Consider the following 12,698-nt stretch of genomic DNA (forward strand, 5'->3'; position numbering starts at 1 on the left):
ATTATTATTATTTTTTTAAAAACATTAATCTTCAAAATTTAAAAAAAAAGTTAGAAAATCCAAATCCCATAAAAAAGAAGAACTAGAAAACTTGGAACCCCCCCCCACGAACCCAGATCCCATAACCCCCCATTCGGGCAACGAAGTCCAGATCTCAACAACCCCCTCCAAATCATCTTCCGTCCGTCGTGCGCAACCATCCTCCACCTCTTCCTCAGCACCCATCTCCACCTCCTCTGCGCACCCATCTTCCCATCTTCCGCTCCCCCAACCCGAGCCCAACGTGCAACCCAGAAAGAAGGAAAAAAAAAAACCAGCGCACGCACATTTCGCCTTAAATCCACACTCATTGGGGAAGACGGGATCTGGGTTGTAGGGAAAGGGAGATGGGTTTTTTTTTTCTTTTCTTTTATGGGTTGCAGGTAGTAGGTGTGAAGGAGGAGGTGGAGGATAGATGCATGGTTGGTTTGGTGAAGACAAGAGGGGGAAGAAAGGGGTAGGCTGCAAGGAAGGGGGGTCGGGGAAGATGAAGATGGATGTTTTTTTTTCCTCTCCTCTTCTTCTTCTTCTGGGTTGCAGGCTGGGTTGGGGGGGTTGCGGGTTCAACTTTTGTTTTTGGTTTTTTTTTTATAATTTTAATTTAGAAGATTCAGGTTTTTTAAAAAAAAATTAATTTTTTTTTTGCCACATGACATACATTTGGTAGCCACGTGGCACATATGTGGCAACCACGTCAGCACTTAACGGATCAATGGATGGAAAAGGTAATGGAGGTATTATTTTGAAATAAAATAGTACATGAGGTATGAAAGTGAAATGTTTTAAAGAGGTTGTATGGGGTTGTAATAGATCTCAAACCTAAGGGGCTACTATGTAATTTACCCTAAAAATGAATGGAATTATATTTATGCATGTGACCAATTCAATTAATTTATTTATAAGTATGACTAGTGAAGAAGTTAGTTGTTTGGCTGATAGTGCTATTACACATACCATATTGCGTAAGCGACTATTTTACTAATTTCATACCTAAGAAAGCACCTTTGACAACCCTCTCAGGCTCATCCAACCTGATTGAAGGATACGGAAAGTCCCATATAATGTTGTCTAATGGTATTGTCTTAACCGTTAAAGAGACTCTTTATTCTCCACGTTATGGAAGAATGTTGTTGAGTTTTGGAGACAATGGAGATAATCAATATCATGTTGAAACCACTAAAAAGAATGGTTCTAAATTTCTTTGTATCACTTCTTACGAGTATAGCCAGAAGCGTATTCACGAGAAGCTAGAACGTCTCTTGAGTGGGTTGTACATCACAACCATTCACAGCATAGAGACTTACCATGTGGTTGGCCCTGAGCCCAGGTTACAAAGCATTTTGCTGCTTTGGCATAATCGTATGGGACATCCCGGACGTGACACGATGCACCGTATCCTCAAATCATCACATAGGCATCATTTATCTTCCTACGTTGGATTCCCGCCATGCAAAGCTTGTTCTTTAAGGAAGTTGAATACTCAACCCTCAATCACAATTCACAACCCCCTAAGTTTATTAAGAGGATTCAAGAGGATATTTGTGGACCTATCCAACCAACATACGGACCATTTAGATACTTTATGGTGTTGGTTGATGCATCGACACGTTGGTCACATGTTTGCTTATTGTCCACATTGCCCAAGTCTACTTTTCAGAAGCTCGTCTAAGGAATTGGTATGCGTAAATTATCTGAGTTGAATTTCTTGTAGTTCTCTTATTTGGAAGTTATATATAACTCAGGGGGAGTATCCTGAAGCATACTCACTTGATCTTTATGTACTCATTTTCCTACAATTAAGAGCATTTTCCCACTGCGTTTTTGCTACCTAACGAGGTTTTGATGAGGCACCCATCCTAGGATGATCATACTTCGTTGAGTTCACTACTTTTGTCCTATTTGACGTTTGTTTGGACATTATGCATATTTCTCACATTTCTCCTTAGTCTATGGGTTTTTACCTACCTTAGGTTTTACCATAGCGAGGTTTTGTGAGTTTTACTACCAATGCATACTTTCTTTATATTTGAGACTCATATTCGCCCGTTGTGCCGCCGACTTCATCAATTGTTCTACCTCAACTGCTGAAGATCTGATGCGATGTTTTGTTTGAGTATTTCCACACTCAAGGGGGAGTGTTGCAGTCATATTTAGAATAGGAATGTGATTGTGTAAATCCTAGTGCAGCTAGGGATATCTTGGAATATTCTTTTTAGTAGGTATTATCTTATTAGAGTTGTAATCCTATTAGGGTAAGGATTTAACCTATCCTACTACTATAAAAGGCACAATGGGATGATACAACACACACCTCACAATTAAATCTCTCTCTTCTCTCTCTTGCCGCCGGCCTGTCTCCCTCTCTAGTCCTAACTACAATTCAGTCAAATAGACCTACAACACAACTAACAATTTAACCTACAAGCGCTATCAACAACAACAACAACAACAAAGCCTTTTCCCACTAAGTGGGGTCGGCATATATGAATCCTAGAACGCCATTGCGCTCAGTTTTGTGTCATGTCCTCCGTTAGATCCAAGTACTCAAGTCTTTTCTTAGGGTCTCTTCTCAAAAAGTCTTTTCTTAGGGTCTCTTCCAAAGTTTTCCTAGGTCTTCCTCTACCCCTTCGGCCCTGAACCTCTGTCCCGTAGTTACATTTTCGAACCGGAGCGTCAGTAGGCCTTCTTTGCACATGTCTAAACCACCGGAACCGATTTTCTCTCATATTTCCTTCAATTTTGGCTACTCCTACTTTACCTCGGATAACCTCATTCCCAATCTTATCCTTTCTCGTGTGCCCATACATCCCACGAAGCATCCTCATCTCCGCTACACCCATTTTGTGTACGTTGATGCTTCACTGCCCAACATTCTGTGCCATACAACATCGCTGGCCTTATTGCCGTCCTATAAAATTTTCCCTTGAACTTCAGTGACCTACGACGGTCACACAACACGCCGGATGCACTCTTACACTTCATCCATCCAGCTTGTATTCTATGGTTGAGATCTCCATCTAATTCTCCGTTCTCTTGCAAGATAGATCCTAGGTAGCGAAAACGGTCACTTTTTTTGATCTTCGCTAGATTGCTCCGGTCATTAGTGTGGATAAGTATATAAATGGATAGAGATAGGAAAGCAAACACAAGATGTATGTTGTTCACCCAGATTGGCTACGTCCACGGAATAGAGGAGTTCTCATTAATTGTGAAGGGTTTACACAAAAGTAAACACAAGATGTACGTGGTTCACCCAGATTGGCTACGTCCACGGAATAGAGGAGTTCTCATTAATTGTGAAGGGTTTACACAAGTACATAGGTTCAAGCTCTCCTTTAATGAGTACAAGTGAATGATTTAGTACAAATGACATTAGGAAATATTGTGGGAGAATGATCTCGTAGCCACGAAACTTCTAAGTACCGGAGTGTGGTATCGTCTTGACTTGCCTTATCTGTCTCATAGGTAGATGTGGCATCTTCTCTGGAAGTACTCTTCCTCCATCCAGGGGTGGTATCTGTAACTGGTGGAGATGCACAAGGTAATGTATCAATTTCACTTGAAGCTTACTTGTAGTTTCATGTTTGGTCAAGCGCGATACAAACCATGTAGTAGGAGTCCCCCAAGTCGCCGAGCTAGGGGATCTGCTGAAAGAGGTGACAGACAAGGTAAGTAATCAGAGCTCCGGCTGATTGTTCACATTCTCCCTATCTTGCAGGCAGCATGAAGGATAAAGAGAAGAAAAATGAGGAGAGATGATATGGGATACTTTTGCTTTTGAAGAAGTAACTTTCCATAGGCTTATTCTTGAACTGGGCTGGAGGGTTTTCTGGTTTCCTCCAGAGTATAAGGCCGACTGAAGAATTTGAGGGTCAAAACAAGTCCATCAAATCTAGAGTACGTTCGACCCTGCTGATATGGGATACTTTTGCTTTTGACAGAGTAGTGGATGTATCGGCACGTGTGCTGTTACGCTTGTCTCCACATGCTTCCTTGTATCCTTCTCACTTGCCCTATTTGTTCCTCAGGCAGATGCGGTATCTTCCCTGGAAGCATAAGATTTTGAAGATGAGTACTCGAGAGCAATGCCAGGTAAGTAATCAGGTAAGGGGTTCCAGGCAGTCAGTTCCTGGCTGGAAGCTTGATTCCAAGTGCTGACTGATTGCTCTCTTTCTCCTTGTCTTGCAGGTAAGAACAAGGCCAAAGGAAAAGACAGGGAAAAAGCATGATATGGGATACTCTTGCTTTTAACCCTGATGATATGAGATATTCTTGCTCTAGTATAGCTTGTTTACAGAGGTATTATCGGGGGGGAAAGAAAGCTGAATATTTCGAAAGGCTTCGTTGGGAGTGCCCTCTCAGATAAGAGAAAGGGTTGAGCATTTTTGCAGGTCTGCCTGTCCGTTAGGGATGGAGGTCGACATATATAGGAGTCTCCCTAACATCAAGTAATAATGCTATTCCTTTACCCTGCTTGGTTATAGCACGGTAGTGGGAGCTGCCAGCTTCACATGTTTTAACCCTGTCAGAGCACTTTGAAAAAGTGGTCTGTGGTATCTGGAAAGCTGATGTTGCGTGTGAAGATTACAAACAAGCTTTATCCAAGGAGATCCAGCTCTTGAAGTTGGGAAAGTGGTGCCTCTTCGATTTTCGAACAAGCAATCCTGTCGGGGATCTGGCTCTCGAGATTCGGAGAACGATGCCTCTTCGATTTTTGAGAAAGCAATCCTGCTGGGGGTCTGGCTCTCGAGATTCGGAGAGCGGTGTCTCTTCGATTTTTGAGAAAGTAATCATGTTGGGAGTCTGGCTCTCGAGATTCGGAGGGCGGTGCCTCTTCGATTTTGGAGCAAGCAATCTTGTTGGGAGTGTTTTCTCGAATGTGAGTAAAGGTTGGACGTGTTTGCTAGTCTACCTTGCCACGAAGCACAGAGGTTGACACACAGGGACTTTCCAATTATCCAGCAGTGGTACTGTTCCTTTACCCTCTTTTCGATTTTTGAGAAAGTAATCATGTTGGGAGTCTGGCTCTCGAGATTCGGAAGGCGGTGCCTCTTCGATTTTGGAGCAAGCAATCTTGTTGGGAGTGTTTTCTCGAATGTGAGTAAAGGTTGGGCATGTTTGCTAGTCTACCTTGCCACGAAACACAAAGGTTGACACACAGGGACTTTCCAATTATCCAGCAGTGGTACTGTTCCTTTACCCTCTCTTCGATTTTTGAGAAAGTAATCATGTTGGGAGTCTGGCTCTCGAGATTCGGAGGGCGGTGCCTCTTCGATTTTGGAGCAAGCAATCTTGTTGGGAGTGTTTTCTCGAATGTGAGTACAGGTTGGGCATGTTTGCTAGTCTACCTTGCCACGAAGCACAGAGGTTGACACACCGGGACTTTCCAATTATCCAGCAGTGGTACTGTTCCTTTACCCTTGTGGGTAATAATATGGTAGCTAGACCTTCAAAATTTATGTGTTTAAACTTTGTTAGTGTTGTTTCTTTGCAATTCTTTTACCCTTCTTGGTCAGAGCGATGTAGTGGGAGCTGCAAGCTTCACGTGTCTCAACTTTGTCAGAGAACTTTGGCAAAGTTATCTGTGGTACCCATGAGCTACTGTTGCGTGTGGGAAGTGGGTGATTGAACAGTACGATTCATGTGCTTTCTACTTCGTCAGAAATTTTCGACAGAATGCCCATAGTTTCCGCAAAGCTGAGTGTGCGTGTGACAGGTGCTGACAAGGCTGGAAAAGTAGGTGCCTCTTCGATTTCTGAGATCGGCCCTCGTGGTCTCTGAGCATCCCAGCTTTTGAGAAAGCAAGCCTCTTCGATTTCTGAGATCGGCCTTCGTGGTCTTTGAGCAGCCCAGCTTTTGAGAAAGCAAACGCCTCTTCGATTTCTGAGATCGACCCTCGTGGTCTCTGAGCAGCCCAGCTTTTGAGAAAGCAAACGCCTCTTCGATTTCTGAGCAGGCGCCTCTTCGATTTCTGAAGCTTCGTCGAGTGCAGATTTTTATAGAGGCTGACATTAAGTTCCAAAGCACACTTGAATATCCACCAGTAGAAGCTCCATTCTTGCACTTCTAAGATCTTGATTTGTCCGACCTCTTCTCTCTTCAACACCTTTGAAAATGTCTGGCCCCTCCGACCGTCGTTTTGACTTGAACCTTGTTGAAGAGGCAGCCCCGCCTTCTCCAGACAACATATGGCGCCCATCCTTCGTCTCCCCTACTGGTCCTCTTACCGTTGGGGATTCCGTGATGAAGAATGATATGACCGCTGCGGTAGTGGCCAAGAACCTTCTCACTCCCAAAGATAACAGACTACTTTCCAAACGGTCTGATGAGTTGGCTGTTAAGGATTCTCTGGCTCTCAGTGTTCAGTGTGCAGGTTCTGTGTCTAATATGGCCCAACGCCTATTTGCTCGAACCCGCCAAGTTGAATCATTGGCGGCTGAAGTGATGAGTCTCAAACAGGAGATTAGAGGGCTCAAGCATGAGAATAAACAGTTGCACCGGCTCGCACATGACTATGCTACAAACATGAAGAGGAAGCTTGACCAGATGAAGGAATCTGATGGTCAGGTTTTACTTGATCATCAGAGATTTGTGGGTTTGTTCCAAAGGCATTTATTGCCTTCGTCTTCTGGGGCTGTACCGCGTAATGAAGCTCCAAATGATCAACCTCTGATGCCTCCTCCTTCTAGGGTTTTGTCCAGTACTGAGGCTCCGAATGATCCTCCTCCGGTGCCTTCTCTTTCTGGGGCTCTACCGCCTGCTGAGACTTCTCCTAAGCAACCTTTGTGAAGGCTCCCTCTTCTTTGTTTATTTTGACTCAAGTATATGTACATATTTGTAACTTATCGGGGATATCAATAAATAAGCTTTCCTTCATTTCAACGTATTGTGTTAAATACACCAAAGCCTTCTTCGCTAAGTTCTTTGAATTTTCTTTTGTTGAAGCTTGTATGTTGAAGCTTTGTGAGTGGAGCATATAGGTTGAGGTAGTGTTCCCTTAATTTCCCGAGTGAGGAAAACTTCTTGGTTGGAGACTTGGAAAATCCAAGTCACTGAATGGGATCGGCTATATGAATCTTAGAACGCCATTGTGTTCTGTCCTGTGTCATGTCCTCCGTTAGATCCAAGTACTCTAAGTCTTTTCTTAGGGTCTCTTCCAAAGTTTTCCTAGGTCTTCCTCTGCCCCTTTGGCCCTGAACCTCTGTCCCATAGTCGCATATTCTAATCGGAGCGTCAGTAGGCCTTCTTTGCACATGTCCAAACCACCGTAACCGATTTTCTCTCATCTTTCCTTCAATTTCGGCTACTCCTACTTTACCCCGGATATCCTCATTCCTAATCTTATCATTTCTCGTGTGCCCACACATCCAACGAAGCATCCTCATCTCCGCTACACCCATTTTGTGTACGTGTTGATGCTTCACCGCCCAACATTCTGTGCCATACAGCATCGCCGGCCTTATTACTAGCTGGATTATAATTACTATCTAAAGGCAAAAAGCCTTCAACCTGGACCGCAAGAAATAGACTTGTCAAGAATAAATTCCTCACCCAGATGATCAGTTGATTATGAAAGCTCAAATTTGAACTGCAATTCCTTCTGATGTAAACAATAGTTCTGCTGAGATTGCAGGAACCCTTTGTGACGGTCTCAGGAAGTCCTGGGTTCAGAAACTCCCTATGCTCAATTTTATCATATGTCGCGTTCACTAGCAGGGTTTAATGAAGGGTGTAAGCTAGCTTGATATACATTGTTAGCGTGGATGCCACTGAGGTAAGGAGGGAAGGGGGTGTGCTCGTGGATATAAGCTCGGAATTTGAAAGGGGGTATATTGAGCAGTGGGGGTTATCACTAGAGTGCCCCTAAATTCAAGGGACTAGTAATTAATGTTCTAGTAAATTACATCTAAAATGGAGACAAAATTTAATCTTGAAAGGGACTGAAATATGAATCTGTGAATTACCCTGAATAGAATGAAAGTGTAACAAATACTATGTGATAACTTCCCTGAATTTGTAGGACAGTACTATGATTAAAACATGAGAGCCTAAACTTTGAATGCTAAGAACATTAACTTATATTGAAAACAAATGCAGGTTATTCAAACATTTGAAATCTACCCAGTCCGATTCTCAGTCTCATTCAGGTAACTCTTCCTCCATCTCCGAGGTCAAATTCAACGATACCTGACAATTGTACTGTTGCACTACCAAGACTGATGCTGGTGTAGGAAAACCTGGTGAAATTAACAAGCTACCAACAGGACCAAGTTCGGGCCACTCACTCCTCCTATTTAAAGCTAAGGCTACTTCACCGCAAGGTGTTCTCCCCACCAGAAACAGATTGCAGCGGCCAATCTCACGAATCACAGCAATGGTTTGCGCCTCATTTCTGACTACCTTCTCTTCGTATGTGATTGAGTCATCCATGGCAGTTTTCTGCTTGAACTCAGTGAGGAATTCTTCATCTACTGATCCCGCTTTGGTGCCACCATTGTCATCAATATTTATTCTAGAAAACTCCCCCGCAACCTCGGGTTCCACTAGGAAGTGAATGACCATTAAACTAATGCCGGGGTGCTCAGCCATAGGAGCACCATAGGCGAGGGCTTCACGGTCATCACGACCCCCAAAGAAGAGAACTGTGATGAAATAAGAAACGTTGCTTGCAGCAATGTGTGTGGCTCCACCAAGACCGCGATCAACCAGAATTCCAACTGAGCAAGGTGCATGTTGAAGGACCTTCTGGTTAACCAAGCGAAAGTCATTTCGCGTGGTCTCTAGTGTACCATCTAGCCTCTGGTGCTTATGGAATGGAAGAATTACGATTGCAACTCTTTTGCTCTCAGCGGTGGCACAAATGTCCTCGCGCATATAAAAAACCGAAGAGATTTCAGTCATTGGTCTGATTGACACCCGGCTTAATTGTTGGTATGCCTCAAATGCCACAACAACATTGTCGGAATTTGATTGCTGGCCCTTATTCCAGAAGGGTAACCCATTTCTTCTCGCCTTGTGTACCATTAATATAGCTGATGACCTCTCAGAGAACTCCTTGAGGTGCATTGCATAGACACAAAGGCCGTCACTCTTGTTTGTGCCTCGTGAGGCCTCTAGAAGATTTATTATAGATGGAATGTTTCTTGCACTATGAAAACAGGCCAAGATCTTTAGTTGGGTATTCGTATTTTTCCTTTCAATTGTCTTATGCTTGTAATCAGCCATTCTTCCCCTTTTTTCTGGCTTATACACGGCAACAACAAGGGGCGTGGTGATAAAAGTAGTAAACAGAGCCATTAGAACCATAATGGCAAAAGTCTGGTCATTCAAGACCTGCGAAACATGAACAAATGATACATGTTAAACGGTTATTTGATATAAAAGAAACAATGATTATACAAGTGATACAAGAATTAGTTCGTTACCTTTCTATCTTTACCGATGTTGAGGACAATGAGTTCCATCAAGCCTTTACTGTTCATGAGGAACCCCAGAGCTAAAGCCTCACGGACAGGCAATTTGCAGGAAAGACACCACAATCGTCCCAAAAATCTTCCCGAAACAGGCAGTAAATATGACCAAAACCAGAAGACCCCACAACTGAAGCCCCTGAATTGTAGCTACATTAGTCTTCAGTCCACTGGACACAAAGTACAACGGTAAAAAGAGACCAGATATGAGATCTTCTACTTTTTCCACAAGAGCACCTGCAAATGGCCCCTCCTTTGGTACAAGAACTCCGACCACAAAAGCACCAAACATGGCATGAATTCCAATTGTATCAGTAATGAAACCAGCAGCCAGAACAGCAGTTAGTGTAGCGCATACATAGATCTCATCAACAGGTTCACCTTCATGACATCATTGAGACATCCATTTGAATATTGGAGGAACAATGACAATTCCACAAATAATAAACACACACCCAGACAAGAAGACCCATAGTGAAACAAGGGGAGATTGGTTACTGCCAGAAAGGGCAACAGCAAGAGCCAGTAGAATCCAGGCAGCCACATCATTAACTGTGGCAGCTGACATAGCCATTTTTCCAATGTCAGTGGTCAAGAGTTTCAGCTCAGCCAGAATACGAGGTAAAACAGGGAAAGCAGTTATCGAAAGGGCCACACCCATGAACACAAGAAATGCAGTAGCATCTACCCCTTTGGCTATGGTTTCTCGGAGGACAAATGATGAACCGATTCCTAATGCAAATGGGAGGGTTATTCCTGCTACGGCAATGGCAAGGGCTTGTTTTCCAGTCTGACGTATGGATTTAGGATCTATCTCTACGCCTGCAAGGAATAGAAAGAATAGGAGACCGAGGTTTGCTAAGGTGTCCAACACAGTGATACTCTTCGGTGGAAATATTGCCTGAAGATAACTTTTGTTCCGTCCCAGAGCTGATGGCCCAAGTAGGATTCCTCCCTGCCAAACCAAAAATGTCATTCAACCTCAGATATATCACAATCAGCATGGTGTTCTGCTTTAGGTTCAATTAAATACAAAAACATCTATTAACCCTCACAACATACTTCTGTATGCAAAAATTTCAAAACAGGCAGAAGGAGCTTTAAAAAAAGACATCGAAAGGGGACGCCATGGAAACATATCTTCATTCCAATATGCCTAAACGTCATGTAAGGATTTTCATACAGCACAAAGAAGAAGCAAAGAAGAATATCTGTATTGATCCTAAACACATCTGTATATCCAAGAAATCATTTAAATAAAAACAAATAAAATAAATATTTTTCAGAAACATTGTACTATTTTTCGCTAGACTACAGTCCAACACCCCCTAACATCCAAAGTAAAGAAACTTAACGGCCAACAAACTTCAAACACAGAAATTTAACATTGATGGGCCACAAGCTCTTCTCCTTGGAATTGGCCCCGGGAAGTAAGACTGAGTGTACCCATAGCAACGTGATCATGGACAAAACTAACTGCCCTTCGATTAAATTTCAAGACAAAAGTAAGAAATGAGCTTACAACAATCTCCGCAATGACTCGTGGCTGTCTTAACGGCTTCAGAACATAAGCAAGAACCCGAGTAGCTATAACTACAATACATATCTGCAAAATAGCGAGAGGCAGTGCAAAATGAAGAGGACTGTCCCCCTGGAACACACCGTTTGATGTGGCCTTCATTGGAGGCGGACATGTATGCCCTGCTGGAGCATTGGAAGCCATCTCTCCCAAATCAACGTCCACGAACAAAAAACCTAACACTTAACTTCAGTATCTGCCAACTGAAACCCAATATCAGAATTCGAATTCAGAATAACCAAATTATATAGAAGAGGACCACACCTCCACTACACGAATCCTTTGAATATACATTCATACAAGACAAATATATGCAACAAAAGAGCATATACATTATTGGACAACATATCATGCGCCAAAAAATAAGTGAATCATCTCCCACAAAGCGCCACTTTGCGTAGCGTTAGAACAAACACAGTACCTAACCAACCTGGAAGGGTCGCTTTAGATCCAATGGCTGAGATTTAAAAAGATTAAAATTGTCTTTTTTCCATTGGATCACTGTCCCAAATCAAACAGTACGGTTCATTAGTTGGTTTATAAAGAGTCCTAAATCCAGTCAATTGGGATTAAAGATTCCCAATCCTGATCAAAGTCAATAAATTTAAATGGAATTTGAAAAATCACAGAAGAAGAACAACACTAACACAAATGAATTAGCAAACAAGCAGCTTTCTAATCAATGGCATTAACCCATGTGAGATTTCTGGGAAAGAATCCAACCTTACAACTTAAATCACATTTTTCACAAAACCCCATAAAAATCTTACAAAACAAAACATGTTTCGATTCAAGCAAATAGGAGAGGTAATAAGTTTACCTGTTTATTGTGCCCGCAGGTTGGGATGGATCAAATATGAATCCCCACCTGGGCTTGGCAGAAACAGAGCTTTTCAGAAATGGCCCTGAATTGTGAGTGTAGCCAGTACCTGAACCTGGAGATTGTCCCACCGGATTCTCTGTTAACTCCACCGAGTTGTCTTTTTACACTTTTTGGTTGACAAAAAGCATTTTGCTAATAGATAATTTAGGTAACAAATTCAGAATTTGTCTATGTCGGTTTGTCAGGACAGTGGCAAATTTTTTTTGGTTTTTGAGTTCGAATTTATCACTAGCACTATAACTAATATTTTATTTGCAATACATGAGATCCCAGGTTTGATTCATATACTTGGTGAGTCTGTTATTAAATTATTATGAATAGCTTATTATAAGACTTACTCTAAATCTTCAGGCGCTTAAGGTGAAATATCGTCACCAATTATCGACTTCGAAATTAGTTTTTCTTTTTATTTATTTATTTATTTATTTTAACTATGTGTATACACTAAGAAAATTAATAGTTAAGTATTAATAAAAATAATGAATTGTTATACTGATTTGAATATTCCTTTACAAATCTGTCGTTTTAAATTCCAACCCTCCGTTTTTTTAACCTAGAATATTGTTTATATTTGTTGGTACCACATAGTGGGCCTCGTTTTTGGGCCTCATCCCTAAGCCTATGACAAATGTAAAAGGGGAGGGAGCCCTTATTCTATAAAATGGACTCTCCCTCACCCTCATTGAGGAGGGTTCACCTTCACTAAGAGAGAGCCTCACATCCAGAA

The 12,698-nt window shown here is 42.2% G+C and overlaps 1 pseudogene; it reads right to left on the reverse strand.

Moving 5' to 3' along the window:
• Window positions 1–7,962: 7,962 nt before the first annotated feature.
• Window positions 7,963–12,050, reverse strand: LOC103450019 (cation/H(+) antiporter 18-like; annotated as a pseudogene).
• Window positions 12,051–12,698: the final 648 nt, after the last annotated feature.

The sequence above is a fragment of the Malus domestica genome, chromosome 06 (genome assembly GCF_042453785.1).
Source record: "Malus domestica chromosome 06, GDT2T_hap1".
Lineage (NCBI taxonomy): Eukaryota > Viridiplantae > Streptophyta > Magnoliopsida > Rosales > Rosaceae > Malus > Malus domestica.